Genomic DNA, 13,427 nt, shown 5'->3' on the forward strand with positions numbered 1-13,427 from the left:
CAAATCTGACTTCCACGAACAAGGACATTGATTCCAATGTAATACACTTGAAATGACACACAGCCCCTAAAACTAGCCAATATCTCATGCTCTGCATTGGCTGGGAATCAAACCCGGGTCAACTGCTTGGAAGGCAGCTATGCTCACCACTATACCACCAATGCTATTTGAATCTCTGAAGCAACATGGAGACATCGATTCATATCCTGACCGTCATTTTTGTGGAAAGTGAAAATTCTTTGACCAAATGGATCGTTGGTATAGTTGTACTATTATGGCTTAGGGTGAGAGAGGTCCCTGGTTAAAAAATCAATTATTTTAATCAGTACCTGTTACCTTCAGATTAGTCCCGTGACACTTGTGGGGAACGTAGGGCAAAACTGAGAACATTGTGACAAGTGGGGTCACATTAGTTTGGAGGCCAAAGATTTGGGATTCTACAAACAGAAGTTGGCACATAAAGGGTTCCGACTTCAGACGAGTCTCCTGACACTTGTGGGGGACGTAGATACGAATTGAGAACACCACCGTGTTCGTGAGGGTCTCCCCTTTCCAGGGAGTGGTCATACGATGTTGTAGGTCAAACGGTTCAGAAGCTACATATGTTTTTGTGAGAGGACCGATTATAGGTATATCTCATGGTTTGACTAACACCTCTCTAGCTCCACCACCTTTCATTGCAGATGTGGAGGTGTAACATAAACAGTTATGGAGGCTTGAGACAGATACGACGCGTTTCAATCTCTCTAGTTGAAAACTGATCGATTTGAATGGGTATTTTTTACGTTCGTTTACTTTGATTCACGTACTGATGCATCAATTGACTCAAAATAAATGAGCTCCATTCTTTTTGAAGTTTTATTTTTTCATTTTCTCTTTTAAAATATTAATTGACCTCATTTGCTCAATATTCATTTGTCAACACTCATCATCAGTTTGCTGTCGCGGCTTAAGAAGACAGAGTGTGAAAGACACAGCAGATGAAATACAAAAGATTTGAACTGAAGCCTGGTCAACAGTTTGGAAGACTGCTATGCTCAAAAGTATAGCACAAACACTCACATGAGGTTCAATCTTTCCAAGCACCATGGACAAGAACAATTGATATCCTCATTGTCATTGCCGCAGAAAGAAAAACAATTTTATTCTTGTGTAAGGCTCGTTGGTCTAGGGGTATGATTCTCGCTTCGGGTGCGAGAGGTCCCGGGTTCAAATCCCGGATGAGCCCTTTTGCAGATCTTTTAACAAGCTCAGACAGGCAAATCTCTGGCCACTGGTTGCAAACAGCCACCTCTTGGGCGCAGGACGAGGTGGCTGAATGGTTTAGGCGATGGACTCCATATCTATTGTGATATTCACTAGTTGGCTCAATAACACACTACATTTAGAAAACCTGCAAGAAGTAAGAGCAAATCTGACTTCCACGAACAAGGACATTGATTCCAATGTAATACACTTGAAATGACACACAGCCCCTAAAACTAGCCAATATCTCATGCTCTGCATTGGCTGGGAATCAAACCCGGGTCAACTGCTTGGAAGGCAGCTATGCTCACCACTATACCACCAATGCTATTTGAATCTCTGAAGCAACATGGAGACATCGATTCATATCCTGACCGTCATTTTTGTGGAAAGTGAAAATTCTTTGACCAAATGGATCGTTGGTATAGTTGTACTATTATGGCTTAGGGTGAGAGAGGTCCCTGGTTAAAAAATCAATTATTTTAATCAGTACCTGTTACCTTCAGATTAGTCCCGTGACACTTGTGGGGAACGTAGGGCAAAACTGAGAACATTGTGACAAGTGGGGTCACATTAGTTTGGAGGCCAAAGATTTGGGATTCTACAAACAGAAGTTGGCACATAAAGGGTTCCGACTTCAGACGAGTCTCCTGACACTTGTGGGGGACGTAGATACGAATTGAGAACACCACCGTGTTCGTGAGGGTCTCCCCTTTCCAGGGAGTGGTCATACGATGTTGTAGGTCAAACGGTTCAGAAGCTACATATGTTTTTGTGAGAGGACCGATTATAGGTATATCTCATGGTTTGACTAACACCTCTCTAGCTCCACCACCTTTCATTGCAGATGTGGAGGTGTAACATAAACAGTTATGGAGGCTTGAGACAGATACGACGCGTTTCAATCTCTCTAGTTGAAAACTGATCGATTTGAATGGGTATTTTTTACGTTCGTTTACTTTGATTCACGTACTGATGCATCAATTGACTCAAAATAAATGAGCTCCATTCTTTTTGAAGTTTTATTTTTTCATTTTCTCTTTTAAAATATTAATTGACCTCATTTGCTCAATATTCATTTGTCAACACTCATCATCAGTTTGCTGTCGCGGCTTAAGAAGACAGAGTGTGAAAGACACAGCAGATGAAATACAAAAGATTTGAACTGAAGCCTGGTCAACAGTTTGGAAGACTGCTATGCTCAAAAGTATAGCACAAACACTCACATGAGGTTCAATCTTTCCAAGCACCATGGACAAGAACAATTGATATCCTCATTGTCATTGCCGCAGAAAGAAAAACAATTTTATTCTTGTGTAAGGCTCGTTGGTCTAGGGGTATGATTCTCGCTTCGGGTGCGAGAGGTCCCGGGTTCAAATCCCGGATGAGCCCTTTTGCAGATCTTTTAACAAGCTCAGACAGGCAAATCTCTGGCCACTGGTTGCAAACAGCCACCTCTTGGGCGCAGGACGAGGTGGCTGAATGGTTTAGGCGATGGACTCCATATCTATTGTGATATTCACTAGTTGGCTCAATAACACACTACATTTACAAAACCTGCAAGAAGTAAGAGCAAATCTGACTTCCACGAACAAGGACATTGATTCCAATGTAATACACTTGAAATGACACCCAGCCCCTAAAACTAGCCAATATCTCATGCTCTGCATTGGCTGGGAATCAAACCCGGGTCAACTGCTTGGAAGGCAGCTATGCTCACCACTATACCACCAATGCTATTTGAAGCTCTGAAGCAACATGGAGACATCGATTCATATCCTGACCGTCATTTTTGTGGAAAGTGAAAATTCTTTGACCAAACGGATCGTTGGTATAGTTGTACTATTATGGCTTAGGGTGAGAGAGGTCCCTGGTTAAAAAATCAATTGTTTTAATCAGTACCTGTTACCATCAGATTAGTCCCGTGACACTTGTGGGGAACGTAGGGCAAAACTGAGAACATTGTGACAAGTGGGGTCACATTAGTTTGGAGGCCAAAGATTTGGGATTCTACAAACAGAAGTTGGCACATAAAGGGTTCCGACTTCAGACGAGTCCCCTGACACTTGTGGGGGACGTAGAGACGAATTGAGAACACCACCGTGTTCGTGAGGGTCTCCCCTTTCCAGGGAGTGGTCATACGATGTTGTAGGTCAAACGGTTCAGAAGCTACAATTGTTTTTGTGAGAGGACCGATTATAGGTATGTCTCATGGTTTGACTAACACCTCTCTAGCTCCACCACCTTTCATTGCAGATGTGGAGGTGTAACATAAACAGTTATGGAGGCTTGAGACAGATACGACGCGTTTCAATCTCTCTAGTTGAAAACTGATCGATTTGAATGGGTATTTTTTACGTTCGTTTACTTTGATTCACGTACTGATGCATCAATTGACTCAAAATAAATGAGCTCCATTCTTTTTGAAGTTTTATTTTTTCATTTTCTCTTTTAAAATATTAATTGACCTCATTTGCTCAATATTCATTTGTCAACACTCATCATCAGTTTGCTGTCGCGGCTTAAGAAGACAGAGTGTGAAAGACACAGCAGATGAAATACAAAAGATTTGAACTGAAGCCTGGTCAACAGTTTGGAAGACTGCTATGCTCAAAAGTATAGCACAAACACTCACATGAGGTTCAATCTTTCCAAGCACCATGGACAAGAACAATTGATATCCTCATTGTCATTGCCGCAGAAAGAAAAACAATTTTATTCTTGTGTAAGGCTCGTTGGTCTAGGGGTATGATTCTCGCTTCGGGTGCGAGAGGTCCCGGGTTCAAATCCCGGATGAGCCCTTTTGCAGATCTTTTAACAAGCTCAGACAGGCAAATCTCTGGCCACTGGTTGCAAACAGCCACCTCTTGGGCGCAGGACGAGGTGGCTGAATGGTTTAGGCGATGGACTCCATATCTATTGTGATATTCACTAGTTGGCTCAATAACACACTACATTTACAAAACCTGCAAGAAGTAAGAGCAAATCTGACTTCCACGAACAAGGACATTGATTCCAATGTAATACACTTGAAATGACACCCAGCCCCTAAAACTAGCCAATATCTCATGCTCTGCATTGGCTGGGAATCAAACCCGGGTCAACTGCTTGGAAGGCAGCTATGCTCACCACTATACCACCAATGCTATTTGAATCTCTGAAGCAACATGGAGACATCGATTCATATCCTGACCGTCATTTTTGTGGAAAGTGAAAATTCTTTGACCAAATGGATCGTTGGTATAGTTGTACTATTATGGCTTAGGGTGAGAGAGGTCCCTGGTTAAAAAATCAATTATTTTAATCAGTACCTGTTACCTTCAGATTAGTCCCGTGACACTTGTGGGGAACGTAGGGCAAAACTGAGAACATTGTGACAAGTGGGGTCACATTAGTTTGGAGGCCAAAGATTTGGGATTCTACAAACAGAAGTTGGCACATAAAGGGTTCCGACTTCAGACGAGTCTCCTGACACTTGTGGGGGACGTAGATACGAATTGAGAACACCACCGTGTTCGTGAGGGTCTCCCCTTTCCAGGGAGTGGTCATACGATGTTGTAGGTCAAACGGTTCAGAAGCTACATATGTTTTTGTGAGAGGACCGATTATAGGTATATCTCATGGTTTGACTAACACCTCTCTAGCTCCACCACCTTTCATTGCAGATGTGGAGGTGTAACATAAACAGTTATGGAGGCTTGAGACAGATACGACGCGTTTCAATCTCTCTAGTTGAAAACTGATCGATTTGAATGGGTATTTTTTACGTTCGTTTACTTTGATTCACGTACTGATGCATCAATTGACTCAAAATAAATGAGCTCCATTCTTTTTGAAGTTTTATTTTTTCATTTTCTCTTTTAAAATATTAATTGACCTCATTTGCTCAATATTCATTTGTCAACACTCATCATCAGTTTGCTGTCGCGGCTTAAGAAGACAGAGTGTGAAAGACACAGCAGATGAAATACAAAAGATTTGAACTGAAGCCTGGTCAACAGTTTGGAAGACTGCTATGCTCAAAAGTATAGCACAAACACTCACATGAGGTTCAATCTTTCCAAGCACCATGGACAAGAACAATTGATATCCTCATTGTCATTGCCGCAGAAAGAAAAACAATTTTATTCTTGTGTAAGGCTTGTTGGTCTAGGGGTATGATTCTTGCTTCGGGTGCGAGAGGTCCCGGGTTCAAATCCTGGATGAGCCCTTTTGCAGATCTTTTAACAAGCTCAGACAGGCAAATCTCTGGCCACTGGTTGCAAACAGCCACCTCTTGGGCGCAGGACGAGGTGGCTGAATGGTTTAGGCGATGGACTCCATATCTATTGTGATATTCACTAGTTGGCTCAATAACACACTACATTTAGAAAACCTGCAAGAAGTAAGAGCAAATCTGACTTCCACGAACAAGGACATTGATTCCAATGTAATACACTTGAAATGACACACAGCCCCTAAAACTAGCCAATATCTCATGCTCTGCATTGGCTGGGAATCAAACCCGGGTCAACTGCTTGGAAGGCAGCTATGCTCACCACTATACCACCAATGCTATTTGAATCTCTGAAGCAACATGGAGACATCGATTCATATCCTGACCGTCATTTTTGTGGAAAGTGAAAATTCTTTGACCAAATGGATCGTTGGTATAGTTGTACTATTATGGCTTAGGGTGAGAGAGGTCCCTGGTTAAAAAATCAATTATTTTAATCAGTACCTGTTACCTTCAGATTAGTCCCGTGACACTTGTGGGGAACGTAGGGCAAAACTGAGAACATTGTGACAAGTGGGGTCACATTAGTTTGGAGGCCAAAGATTTGGGATTCTACAAACAGAAGTTGGCACATAAAGGGTTCCGACTTCAGACGAGTCTCCTGACACTTGTGGGGGACGTAGATACGAATTGAGAACACCACCGTGTTCGTGAGGGTCTCCCCTTTCCAGGGAGTGGTCATACGATGTTGTAGGTCAAACGGTTCAGAAGCTACATATGTTTTTGTGAGAGGACCGATTATAGGTATATCTCATGGTTTGACTAACACCTCTCTAGCTCCACCACCTTTCATTGCAGATGTGGAGGTGTAACATAAACAGTTATGGAGGCTTGAGACAGATACGACGCGTTTCAATCTCTCTAGTTGAAAACTGATCGATTTGAATGGGTATTTTTTACGTTCGTTTACTTTGATTCACGTACTGATGCATCAATTGACTCAAAATAAATGAGCTCCATTCTTTTTGAAGTTTTATTTTTTCATTTTCTCTTTTAAAATATTAATTGACCTCATTTGCTCAATATTCATTTGTCAACACTCATCATCAGTTTGCTGTCGCGGCTTAAGAAGACAGAGTGTGAAAGACACAGCAGATGAAATACAAAAGATTTGAACTGAAGCCTGGTCAACAGTTTGGAAGACTGCTATGCTCAAAAGTATAGCACAAACACTCACATGAGGTTCAATCTTTCCAAGCACCATGGACAAGAACAATTGATATCCTCATTGTCATTGCCGCAGAAAGAAAAACAATTTTATTCTTGTGTAAGGCTCGTTGGTCTAGGGGTATGATTCTTGCTTCGGGTGCGAGAGGTCCCGGGTTCAAATCCTGGATGAGCCCTTTTGCAGATCTTTTAACAAGCTCAGACAGGCAAATCTCTGGCCACTGGTTGCAAACAGCCACCTCTTGGGCGCAGGACGAGGTGGCTGAATGGTTTAGGCGATGGACTCCATATCTATTGTGATATTCACTAGTTGGCTCAATAACACACTACATTTAGAAAACCTGCAAGAAGTAAGAGCAAATCTGACTTCCACGAACAAGGACATTGATTCCAATGTAATACACTTGAAATGACACCCAGCCCCTAAAACTAGCCAATATCTCATGCTCTGCATTGGCTGGGAATCAAACCCGGGTCAACTGCTTGGAAGGCAGCTATGCTCACCACTATACCACCAATGCTATTTGAATCTCTGAAGCAACATGGAGACATCGATTCATATCCTGACCGTCATTTTTGTGGAAAGTGAAAATTCTTTGACCAAACGGATCGTTGGTATAGTTGTACTATTATGGCTTAGGGTGAGAGAGGTCCCTGGTTAAAAAATCAATTATTTTAATCAGTACCTGTTACCTTCAGATTAGTCCCGTGACACTTGTGGGGAACGTAGGGCAAAACTGAGAACATTGTGACAAGTGGGGTCACATTAGTTTGGAGGCCAAAGATTTGGGATTCTACAAACAGAAGTTGGCACATAAAGGGTTCCGACTTCAGACGAGTCCCCTGACACTTGTGGGGGACGTAGAGACGAATTGAGAACACCACCGTGTTCGTGAGGGTCTCCCCTTTCCAGGGAGTGGTCATACGATGTTGTAGGTCAAACGGTTCAGAAGCTACAATTGTTTTTGTGAGAGGACCGATTATAGGTATGTCTCATGGTTTGACTAACACCTCTCTAGCTCCACCACCTTTCATTGCAGATGTGGAGGTGTAACATAAACAGTTATGGAGGCTTGAGACAGATACGACGCGTTTCAATCTCTCTAGTTGAAAACTGATCGATTTGAATGGGTATTTTTTACGTTCGTTTACTTTGATTCACGTACTGATGCATCAATTGACTCAAAATAAATGAGCTCCATTCTTTTTGAAGTTTTATTTTTTCATTTTCTCTTTTAAAATATTAATTGACCTCATTTGCTCAATATTCATTTGTCAACACTCATCATCAGTTTGCTGTCGCGGCTTAAGAAGACAGAGTGTGAAAGACACAGCAGATGAAATACAAAAGATTTGAACTGAAGCCTGGTCAACAGTTTGGAAGACTGCTATGCTCAAAAGTATAGCACAAACACTCACATGAGGTTCAATCTTTCCAAGCACCATGGACAAGAACAATTGATATCCTCATTGTCATTGCCGCAGAAAGAAAAACAATTTTATTCTTGTGTAAGGCTCGTTGGTCTAGGGGTATGATTCTTGCTTCGGGTGCGAGAGGTCCCGGGTTCAAATCCCGGATGAGCCCTTTTGCAGATCTTTTAACAAGCTCAGACAGGCAAATCTCTGGCCACTGGTTGCAAACAGCCACCTCTTGGGCGCAGGACGAGGTGGCTGAATGGTTTAGGCGATGGACTCCATATCTATTGTGATATTCACTAGTTGGCTCAATAACACACTACATTTAGAAAACCTGCAAGAAGTAAGAGCAAATCTGACTTCCACGAACAAGGACATTGATTCCAATGTAATACACTTGAAATGACACCCAGCCCCTAAAACTAGCCAATATCTCATGCTCTGCATTGGCTGGGAATCAAACCCGGGTCAACTGCTTGGAAGGCAGCTATGCTCACCACTATACCACCAATGCTATTTGAATCTCTGAAGCAACATGGAGACATCGATTCATATCCTGACCGTCATTTTTGTGGAAAGTGAAAATTCTTTGACCAAACGGATCGTTGGTATAGTTGTACTATTATGGCTTAGGGTGAGAGAGGTCCCTGGTTAAAAAATCAATTATTTTAATCAGTACCTGTTACCTTCAGATTAGTCCCGTGACACTTGTGGGGAACGTAGGGCAAAACTGAGAACATTGTGACAAGTGGGGTCACATTAGTTTGGAGGCCAAAGATTTGGGATTCTACAAACAGAAGTTGGCACATAAAGGGTTCCGACTTCAGACGAGTCCCCTGACACTTGTGGGGGACGTAGAGACGAATTGAGAACACCACCGTGTTCGTGAGGGTCTCCCCTTTCCAGGGAGTGGTCATACGATGTTGTAGGTCAAACGGTTCAGAAGCTACAATTGTTTTTGTGAGAGGACCGATTATAGGTATGTCTCATGGTTTGACTAACACCTCTCTAGCTCCACCACCTTTCATTGCAGATGTGGAGGTGTAACATAAACAGTTATGGAGGCTTGAGACAGATACGACGCGTTTCAATCTCTCTAGTTGAAAACTGATCGATTTGAATGGGTATTTTTTACGTTCGTTTACTTTGATTCACGTACTGATGCATCAATTGACTCAAAATAAATGAGCTCCATTCTTTTTGAAGTTTTATTTTTTCATTTTCTCTTTTAAAATATTAATTGACCTCATTTGCTCAATATTCATTTGTCAACACTCATCATCAGTTTGCTGTCGCGGCTTAAGAAGACAGAGTGTGAAAGACACAGCAGATGAAATACAAAAGATTTGAACTGAAGCCTGGTCAACAGTTTGGAAGACTGCTATGCTCAAAAGTATAGCACAAACACTCACATGAGGTTCAATCTTTCCAAGCACCATGGACAAGAACAATTGATATCCTCATTGTCATTGCCGCAGAAAGAAAAACAATTTTATTCTTGTGTAAGGCTCGTTGGTCTAGGGGTATGATTCTCGCTTCGGGTGCGAGAGGTCCCGGGTTCAAATCCCGGATGAGCCCTTTTGCAGATCTTTTAACAAGCTCAGACAGGCAAATCTCTGGCCACTGGTTGCAAACAGCCACCTCTTGGGCGCAGGACGAGGTGGCTGAATGGTTTAGGCGATGGACTCCATATCTATTGTGATATTCACTAGTTGGCTCAATAACACACTACATTTAGAAAACCTGCAAGAAGTAAGAGCAAATCTGACTTCCACGAACAAGGACATTGATTCCAATGTAATACACTTGAAATGACACCCAGCCCCTAAAACTAGCCAATATCTCATGCTCTGCATTGGCTGGGAATCAAACCCGGGTCAACTGCTTGGAAGGCAGCTATGCTCACCACTATACCACCAATGCTATTTGAATCTCTGAAGCAACATGGAGACATCGATTCATATCCTGACCGTCATTTTTGTGGAAAGTGAAAATTCTTTGACCAAACGGATCGTTGGTATAGTTGTACTATTATGGCTTAGGGTGAGAGAGGTCCCTGGTTAAAAAATCAATTATTTTAATCAGTACCTGTTACCTTCAGATTAGTCCCGTGACACTTGTGGGGAACGTAGGGCAAAACTGAGAACATTGTGACAAGTGGGGTCACATTAGTTTGGAGGCCAAAGATTTGGGATTCTACAAACAGAAGTTGGCACATAAAGGGTTCCGACTTCAGACGAGTCCCCTGACACTTGTGGGGGACGTAGAGACGAATTGAGAACACCACCGTGTTCGTGAGGGTCTCCCCTTTCCAGGGAGTGGTCATACGATGTTGTAGGTCAAACGGTTCAGAAGCTACAATTGTTTTTGTGAGAGGACCGATTATAGGTATGTCTCATGGTTTGACTAACACCTCTCTAGCTCCACCACCTTTCATTGCAGATGTGGAGGTGTAACATAAACAGTTATGGAGGCTTGAGACAGATACGACGCGTTTCAATCTCTCTAGTTGAAAACTGATCGATTTGAATGGGTATTTTTTACGTTCGTTTACTTTGATTCACGTACTGATGCATCAATTGACTCAAAATAAATGAGCTCCATTCTTTTTGAAGTTTTATTTTTTCATTTTCTCTTTTAAAATATTAATTGACCTCATTTGCTCAATATTCATTTGTCAACACTCATCATCAGTTTGCTGTCGCGGCTTAAGAAGACAGAGTGTGAAAGACACAGCAGATGAAATACAAAAGATTTGAACTGAAGCCTGGTCAACAGTTTGGAAGACTGCTATGCTCAAAAGTATAGCACAAACACTCACATGAGGTTCAATCTTTCCAAGCACCATGGACAAGAACAATTGATATCCTCATTGTCATTGCCGCAGAAAGAAAAACAATTTTATTCTTGTGTAAGGCTCGTTGGTCTAGGGGTATGATTCTTGCTTCGGGTGCGAGAGGTCCCGGGTTCAAATCCCGGATGAGCCCTTTTGCAGATCTTTTAACAAGCTCAGACAGGCAAATCTCTGGCCACTGGTTGCAAACAGCCACCTCTTGGGCGCAGGACGAGGTGGCTGAATGGTTTAGGCGATGGACTCCATATCTATTGTGATATTCACTAGTTGGCTCAATAACACACTACATTTAGAAAACCTGCAAGAAGTAAGAGCAAATCTGACTTCCACGAACAAGGACATTGATTCCAATGTAATACACTTGAAATGACACCCAGCCCCTAAAACTAGCCAATATCTCATGCTCTGCATTGGCTGGGAATCAAACCCGGGTCAACTGCTTGGAAGGCAGCTATGCTCACCACTATACCACCAATGCTATTTGAATCTCTGAAGCAACATGGAGACATCGATTCATATCCTGACCGTCATTTTTGTGGAAAGTGAAAATTCTTTGACCAAACGGATCGTTGGTATAGTTGTACTATTATGGCTTAGGGTGAGAGAGGTCCCTGGTTAAAAAATCAATTATTTTAATCAGTACCTGTTACCTTCAGATTAGTCCCGTGACACTTGTGGGGAACGTAGGGCAAAACTGAGAACATTGTGACAAGTGGGGTCACATTAGTTTGGAGGCCAAAGATTTGGGATTCTACAAACAGAAGTTGGCACATAAAGGGTTCCGACTTCAGACGAGTCCCCTGACACTTGTGGGGGACGTAGAGACGAATTGAGAACACCACCGTGTTCGTGAGGGTCTCCCCTTTCCAGGGAGTGGTCATACGATGTTGTAGGTCAAACGGTTCAGAAGCTACAATTGTTTTTGTGAGAGGACCGATTATAGGTATGTCTCATGGTTTGACTAACACCTCTCTAGCTCCACCACCTTTCATTGCAGATGTGGAGGTGTAACATAAACAGTTATGGAGGCTTGAGACAGATACGACGCGTTTCAATCTCTCTAGTTGAAAACTGATCGATTTGAATGGGTATTTTTTACGTTCGTTTACTTTGATTCACGTACTGATGCATCAATTGACTCAAAATAAATGAGCTCCATTCTTTTTGAAGTTTTATTTTTTCATTTTCTCTTTTAAAATATTAATTGACCTCATTTGCTCAATATTCATTTGTCAACACTCATCATCAGTTTGCTGTCGCGGCTTAAGAAGACAGAGTGTGAAAGACACAGCAGATGAAATACAAAAGATTTGAACTGAAGCCTGGTCAACAGTTTGGAAGACTGCTATGCTCAAAAGTATAGCACAAACACTCACATGAGGTTCAATCTTTCCAAGCACCATGGACAAGAACAATTGATATCCTCATTGTCATTGCCGCAGAAAGAAAAACAATTTTATTCTTGTGTAAGGCTCGTTGGTCTAGGGGTATGATTCTCGCTTCGGGTGCGAGAGGTCCCGGGTTCAAATCCTGGATGAGCCCTTTTGCAGATCTTTTAACAAGCTCAGACAGGCAAATCTCTGGCCACTGGTTGCAAACAGCCACCTCTTGGGCGCAGGACGAGGTGGCTGAATGGTTTAGGCGATGGACTCCATATCTATTGTGATATTCACTAGTTGGCTCAATAACACACTACATTTAGAAAACCTGCAAGAAGTAAGAGCAAATCTGACTTCCACGAACAAGGACATTGATTCCAATGTAATACACTTGAAATGACACCCAGCCCTTAAAACTAGCCAATATCTCATGCTCTGCATTGGCTGGGAATCAAACCCGGGTCAACTGCTTGGAAGGCAGCTATGCTCACCACTATACCACCAATGCTATTTGAATCTCTGAAGCAACATGGAGACATCGATTCATATCCTGACCGTCATTTTTGTGGAAAGTGAAAATTCTTTGACCAAACGGATCGTTGGTATAGTTGTACTATTATGGCTTAGGGTGAGAGAGGTCCCTGGTTAAAAAATCAATTATTTTAATCAGTACCTGTTACCTTCAGATTAGTCCCGTGACACTTGTGGGGAACGTAGGGCAAAACTGAGAACATTGTGACAAGTGGGGTCACATTAGTTTGGAGGCCAAAGATTTGGGATTCTACAAACAGAAGTTGGCACATAAAGGGTTCCGACTTCAGACGAGTCCCCTGACACTTGTGGGGGACGTAGAGACGAATTGAGAACACCACCGTGTTCGTGAGGGTCTCCCCTTTCCAGGGAGTGGTCATACGATGTTGTAGGTCAAACGGTTCAGAAGCTACAATTGTTTTTGTGAGAGGACCGATTATAGGTATGTCTCATGGTTTGACTAACACCTCTCTAGCTCCACCACCTTTCATTGCAGATGTGGAGGTGTAACATAAACAGTTATGGAGGCTTGAGACAGATACGACGCGTTTCAATCTCT

The 13,427-nt window shown here is 42.4% G+C and overlaps 9 non-coding genes across 9 annotated transcripts; all 9 read left to right on the forward strand.

The window, feature by feature from the left end:
• The first annotated feature begins 1,156 nt into the window (after positions 1–1,156).
• On the forward strand, positions 1,157–1,228 carry trnap-cgg (transfer RNA proline (anticodon CGG)). Its single transcript has one exon. It is a non-coding gene; the product is annotated as a tRNA-Pro (tRNA).
• A 1,337-nt stretch (positions 1,229–2,565) lies between these two features.
• Positions 2,566–2,637, forward strand: trnap-cgg (transfer RNA proline (anticodon CGG)). The gene has a single exon. It is a non-coding gene; the product is annotated as a tRNA-Pro (tRNA).
• A 1,337-nt stretch (positions 2,638–3,974) lies between these two features.
• On the forward strand, positions 3,975–4,046 carry trnap-cgg (transfer RNA proline (anticodon CGG)). The gene has a single exon. It is a non-coding gene; the product is annotated as a tRNA-Pro (tRNA).
• A 1,337-nt stretch (positions 4,047–5,383) lies between these two features.
• On the forward strand, positions 5,384–5,455 carry trnap-cgg (transfer RNA proline (anticodon CGG)). The gene has a single exon. It is a non-coding gene; the product is annotated as a tRNA-Pro (tRNA).
• Positions 5,456–6,792: 1,337 nt separating this feature from the next.
• trnap-cgg (transfer RNA proline (anticodon CGG)) lies at positions 6,793–6,864 on the forward strand. The gene has a single exon. It is a non-coding gene; the product is annotated as a tRNA-Pro (tRNA).
• Positions 6,865–8,201: 1,337 nt separating this feature from the next.
• On the forward strand, positions 8,202–8,273 carry trnap-cgg (transfer RNA proline (anticodon CGG)). The gene has a single exon. It is a non-coding gene; the product is annotated as a tRNA-Pro (tRNA).
• Positions 8,274–9,610: 1,337 nt separating this feature from the next.
• trnap-cgg (transfer RNA proline (anticodon CGG)) lies at positions 9,611–9,682 on the forward strand. Its single transcript has one exon. It is a non-coding gene; the product is annotated as a tRNA-Pro (tRNA).
• A 1,337-nt stretch (positions 9,683–11,019) lies between these two features.
• Positions 11,020–11,091, forward strand: trnap-cgg (transfer RNA proline (anticodon CGG)). The gene has a single exon. It is a non-coding gene; the product is annotated as a tRNA-Pro (tRNA).
• Positions 11,092–12,428: 1,337 nt separating this feature from the next.
• On the forward strand, positions 12,429–12,500 carry trnap-cgg (transfer RNA proline (anticodon CGG)). The gene has a single exon. It is a non-coding gene; the product is annotated as a tRNA-Pro (tRNA).
• The last annotated feature ends 927 nt before the right edge of the window (positions 12,501–13,427 follow it).

This window comes from Salmo salar, chromosome 22 (assembly GCF_965601325.2).
Source record: "Salmo salar chromosome 22, fSalSal1, whole genome shotgun sequence".
NCBI classification, from domain to species: Eukaryota; Metazoa; Chordata; class Actinopteri; order Salmoniformes; family Salmonidae; genus Salmo; species Salmo salar.